The following is a 5,870-nucleotide window of genomic DNA, read 5'->3' on the forward strand; positions in this document are numbered from 1 at the left end:
CAAACAATTTAATTTGGTGTTGGTTTTGATATGTTGTTCGATTGAGTTGTGAAGAAGAGGTAAAAAAGTGAAACAAAAAGATACAGATTATATATATATTATTGGGAAGTAAAACAGATAAATCGAAACAGAGGAATGGTAGGGTGTTGGTGCGGGTGAGCGAGAGGTCTTGGGTTCGAGCCCGGCTCGGGACATTATATTTTTTTTAAAGTCTATTCGGAGGTAGAATTATTTTTATTATCATTATTATGTTATTATTATTATTATTAATTATTATACTTATTATTGTTATTGGTATTGTTATTATTAGTTTTTATTATTATCACATGTATTATAATTATTGTTATTATTAATGCTAAAATAAGTATTAGTTATCATTATTATGATTATTACAATTATAAATAATATTAATATCATTTTGTTACCAAGTAACATCATTAAGTATTAGTAGTGTTATTATTAGTATTATTAATATTGATATAAGTATTATTATGATTAGGATATTACTATTATTATCATTAAGTATCTGAATTATTATTATTACTAAGTATTACGAATATTAGTTATTGCTGTTATTATTACTAATGTAAGTATTAGTTACCATTTATTATTATTATTATCATAACCCTAGTTACAATATTGATTATTATTAGTATTATTGTTATTACTAATATTATTATCAAAATAAGTATTATTATTAAGTAATATGATTATTTATATTATCTTTATCAATAAGATTTCTATTATTATTATTATTATTATTATTATTATTATTATTATTATTATTATTATTATTATTATTATTATTATTATTATTATTATTATTATTATTATTATTATTATTATTATTATAAGTATCGGTATTAACAAAATCATTATCCGTATTATTATTAATAAAGTTATTATTATTATTAGTAAATCAGTATTATTATCAAAACTATCTTTTTAAACAAATAAATATTCTATGCATAAAATATATTTATTACATATATTATAATTATATTAATATTTTACATAACTATATATATAAAACATATTAATATTATTTATATAAATACTTACATATAACAAACTATTGATTTTTAAATATAACACTAAACAATTATATATATAAATATGGATATATTAATATAACTATATAAATATTAATCATTATGAATATATACACAATATATACACAAATTAATCATACATAATATATAAATTAAAGATATAATAAATAAATTTGTTCAGTTACGATTATATGTTTTAATATATATATGAATGATATAGGTTCGTGAATCCGAGGTCAACCCTGCATTGTTCAATATCGTCATATGTATTTTTACTACAAAATACATTATTGTGATTTCATTTGATTCCCTTTTACTCTTTATATTTTTGGGACTGAGAATACATTGCGCTATTTTTACAACTGCTTTATTAAATACTTTTGAAATATATTTTGAACTGAGAATACATGAAATGCTTTTATAAATGTTTGACGAGATAGACACAAGCAAAACATTCCTCGAATGAATTATTATGCAGACAGAAGTTCTGTGGATTATTATTGAATTAGTTGGACGTTATAATTGCCCTAATTGTTGTGAATATTTTCCCCTGATTATTATTGCTTGGTAACCTAAGAATTAGAATCGGGTATGGCCCTAATTCACGCGAATCCTAAAGGTACCTACCGGGTTTAACACCCCCACCCAGAATGTTCAGTAGACGGAAGGGCTGGTGGGCGTGGTGTTTAGTACTTCGAAGTTTATATGATTATTATACAGACGAGATGTTCTGTTTTGGGGATATTATTATGCGCATTATATGTTAAGGTCGGTTACCAAGCCAAGCTATGAAAGAAATGAAAAGTGAATGTTATGTATCGAGAGAATGATTTTATACACAGGTTATGTGTATGTTATTTTTGTGCACGAGATATGTGTACGGTTACTAAGATTTATGAAAGATGATTTTGTACACGAGAAAGGAGTAATGTATTTAAAAGATATCGCATGTATATTACAGGGGGGTATAGGATTCGGGCCCATTTGTACCATGCAGTATTTAAATCTTGTGGTCTATCAAAATGATGAATTTTATTGTTTTATGATAAACCTATGAACTCGCCAACCTTTTGGTTGACACTTGAAAGCATGTTTACTCTCAGGTATGAAAGAAATCTTCCGATGTGCATTTGCTCATTCTAAAGATATTATTTGGAGTCATTCATGACATTGGTTGCCTTGAGATGAAGGACTATCTTGGTATTAAATCTTTTATCTTTCTTCAATATTCCCTACATATATATTCATAGAACATATACTTATAACCCGATAATTCGATGTTTTTTCCTGATGCGAGTAGCACTTGGAGCCATATTTTCTGCTTTGGAGTCTGTTTGCACATTTTAGCTACGTGGACTTTGTTGTGTGATTTTTAAAGGAAGCACAAAGTACCAACAGAATTTAATTTCATGAGCATGTTGTTAATTGAGAAGAAACATTGTTATTGTATAGTCTAGCCCTCGGAGAGGATGTGGTGATCGATGCCCCACATCCATGGTGCTTTTCAATGCAATCACGAGATATAACGTCTCCAACATAAACTCAACTGCTGCTCTTAGTTTTGGCGGGAGTTTCTTGACATTGTTTGTGTCTAGCACTTTCCTCGGAAATTTTTTAAGTTGTTACTGTAATATCTATTCAATCTATATATGGAGTAGTTTTTTACGTTTTGCTATTTCCCCTCTATCCAATTAAATTATCCACTACAAATATCCACATATAGTGTTATATAAATGGCACTATGACTTGAATTTACTCGAGTTTTGAGTAAGCCTTTTATAATATAGTTAATAGATATGTGCATGTTAATAACTTATGATATATTAGTTTATATATTTAGTTGTCATACCAACATACTAATAATGTATATTTCTATGTATTTGTAGTTGACTTACTCTGCACTATTGCCTTCTAGCATCGTTATGTGGGCACAAACTCAAAAGATTAGTTCATAACTTGAAGAGTTACTTGTTTCACTTTTCCAAGCCGTTTCACCAGTTGCTTTGGTCGAAGTCGTGTCGTTACAACTGATACTGGAGAACCTCATTTTATTACTCATGTCATCGACATTGTCATGGTTTTGTTTATTACTGCATTAAGACGTATCACTCGGGATATCGACGTCGTCTTGGCTTTGTTTGCTAAGTACGTCTTACTGCAGTAACAAAAAACAAAGCCAGTAGCAACAAAATCATCACGATTTCGATTACATGAGTAGTAAAATTCGGTTCTCCACTATTGTAACAGTACGACTACCACCGAAGCAACTAGTGAAACGGCTTCGAAAAATGAAGCAACTAGTGAAACGGCTTCGAAAAATTAGACAAGTAACTCTCATGTTGTGAGCAATTTTCAAGTGCTTCAAAAAGCATACTATCAACATTGGTAAGAGAAAAATACTATATAATTACAAAATATTCGATCAACGAAAAAAAATTAAACAAACTTTTATTATTACCATCTGTCACGGAAGTCAACTTCGATTTCTAACCAATCTTGATTATTAACCTTTTGCATTTCACATAACTCTGTTAGGGAAATGTTGAAGATTAATAATCAAGATTGGTTAGGAATTGAAGTTGACTTACGTGACCGATGGTAATAATCAAGATTTGTTTAATTTTTTTTGTTAATCGGATATTTTGTAATTATATTGTATCTTTCTCAGATCACCTGTTGATGGGATGCTTTTTGGAGTACTTGAATATTATTCACTTTGTTTTGGGCATCTTCACTATTCGAGAGGTACATATCACTACAACAGGTTTCTAACCTATTGGAGCCTGATCGTGTAAAAGGAAAATAGAAGATTTGAGAAGGAACGAAAAACCAATATTTAAAGAAGGTACTTCACTAAAAAGTCCTGATTCATTGTTTGGGTGGGTTAGGCCGGTATAGTATGAGTTGAAATGGGCCAAGCTAGGATGGGCTGACCTTTATACCATTTTTGTCCTTTAAATTTAAGTTTTTATTTTACCATAAAGTACCGAACTTTTAAAAATATTTTTGTAAAGCAATTGATTTAGGGGATCTATTTGCATGAGTACATTGTCCTCAACCTGTATTATGACCGCTTTAGTTACAGCTGAATTGTAATTGATCATTTAGTAAATGCGCTTTTGATCTCCAGCGCAATCACAGTTGTTCCTTTTAGCACATTGGTAAGCATCTGTATGCGTTCATTAACATTATCTCTTTCATTTTTATACGTAAGTTGATATATTCAACATCTTTTTTGATAATCCGCCATAAATATGGATTAACACGTTGTACTGTGCACACTTATGGTGGATATATCAAAAATGATGTTGGATATATCATTGCATTTTTCATATATTACACCCTTCCAAAAAGAGTATTTTTTTAATTCAAAATTAGGATGAGAGTTTAGCTTTTATTTCTATTACATCTCTAGAATCATATTTTTTTTTCTAGAAGAAACCATTGAAATTGCTACCTAATTCAGACGAAACAGAAGATGTTAGGCAGTCTGGATTTTAGGTTTATGAGCCCGATTTTCGGAGGTAACGGAAGTATGTGGTATGCCACTGCTATGGTATTATCGCTGCGATGAACTATACATATTTAATACTCTGTATCTTTTAAGTGTTCAAGGAATATCTGTTTGGGAACTTTATTATTGTTTTTTGTATTCTCAGTTTTTACAAGTTTACTCACATGATATTTGTTACATAAAGGTTTAGGCTGTGAAAACAAAAAAATTCCAACAACTATGAGAACTAGACGATTATATGTTCATCTATAAATTTGTCAATATATACTTATAATAACACTCGATTTACGCTGTGAAAACAAAAACAAAAATTCCAAACAACTATGAGAACTAGACGATTATATTTTCATCTATAAATTTGTCAATATATACTTATAATAACACTCAATGTCTTGGATTATTAAATCTCTTGACCACTGGCGGATCCAGTGTATTAAGAGGGGGGGCGCCCGCCCCCGGTGGATTTCGAAATTTTAGTGCAAATTTTTTCGGTTTTTCGATTTTGCCCCCGGTGGAAAAAAAATTTTGCCCCAAACCTTTCATATTTTGCCCCAAAACCTTCATATTTTGCCCAAAAACCTTGAAATTTTTCTCAAACAACTCTATATTTTGCCCCAAAACATCTATATTCTGCACACACAAAAAAATCCCTACGTTTTAAAAAAAATTCGCCCCCGGTGAAAAAATTTCCTGGATCCGCCACTGCTCTTGACCCATGTTGAACTGCAGGTGTCAAATGTCTGACATGCCGAATTTTGTTCCTACAATGTGTAAAGATGACATGTACAATCACCTTCTATAATTCTTTGTAAAAGATTCTCAAGTGAACGATATCTGACCCGTGACTTGGCTTGTGTTACCCAGGTTCGAATAAAGCGTCGAAGCTCGTGCATTTAACCGATATGCCAACATTCAGTTAAGTCATCCTTTAGGTGTATCTGGTCTGTACTTGGTGGTATTAGTTCTCTCTGAATAAAAAACTCTTCTTAATCTTTGTATCAACAGCATATTGTTTGTGAACAAGTTTATTATATTAACCCGATAAATTAAACGGATACTTGATGTGTTTTATACCATATTACTGGTGCACAGTCCCTATATTTTTTGACGTGATTAGTCCTCATGGTTTTTTTATTAAGTTCGAGTCCCGTCCCTATATTTTTGACATGGATAATCCTTATGGTTGGTTTGCTTAAGTTACAGGGTAAGTTTCTTTGTCAAACAACCGTTAGAAGTCTCCGTTAAGTTCCTGGATACGCCAGATGCTTAAGGATAAAACAATCAATCTAAATATCAAACCACCG

At 30.3% G+C, this 5,870-nt stretch overlaps 1 long non-coding RNA gene across 3 annotated transcripts; it reads left to right on the top strand.

Annotated features, from left to right (window-relative positions):
* The first annotated feature begins 2,217 nt into the window (after positions 1-2,217).
* LOC139899365 (uncharacterized) lies at positions 2,218-5,642 on the top strand. Of its 3 annotated transcripts, none has more exons than XR_011777447.1 (5): positions 2,218-2,252; positions 2,353-3,437; positions 3,588-3,650; positions 3,721-3,897; positions 5,296-5,642. It is a non-coding gene; the product is annotated as an uncharacterized lncRNA (long non-coding RNA). The 3 variants fall into 3 exon arrangements; XR_011777446.1 differs by lacking the exon at positions 3,588-3,650 and having other exon boundaries at positions 5,296-5,349; positions 5,431-5,642; XR_011777445.1 differs by lacking the exon at positions 3,588-3,650.
* The last annotated feature ends 228 nt before the right edge of the window (positions 5,643-5,870 follow it).

The sequence above is a fragment of the Rutidosis leptorrhynchoides genome, chromosome 3, assembly GCF_046630445.1.
Source record: "Rutidosis leptorrhynchoides isolate AG116_Rl617_1_P2 chromosome 3, CSIRO_AGI_Rlap_v1, whole genome shotgun sequence".
NCBI lineage: Eukaryota > Viridiplantae > Streptophyta > Magnoliopsida > Asterales > Asteraceae > Rutidosis > Rutidosis leptorrhynchoides.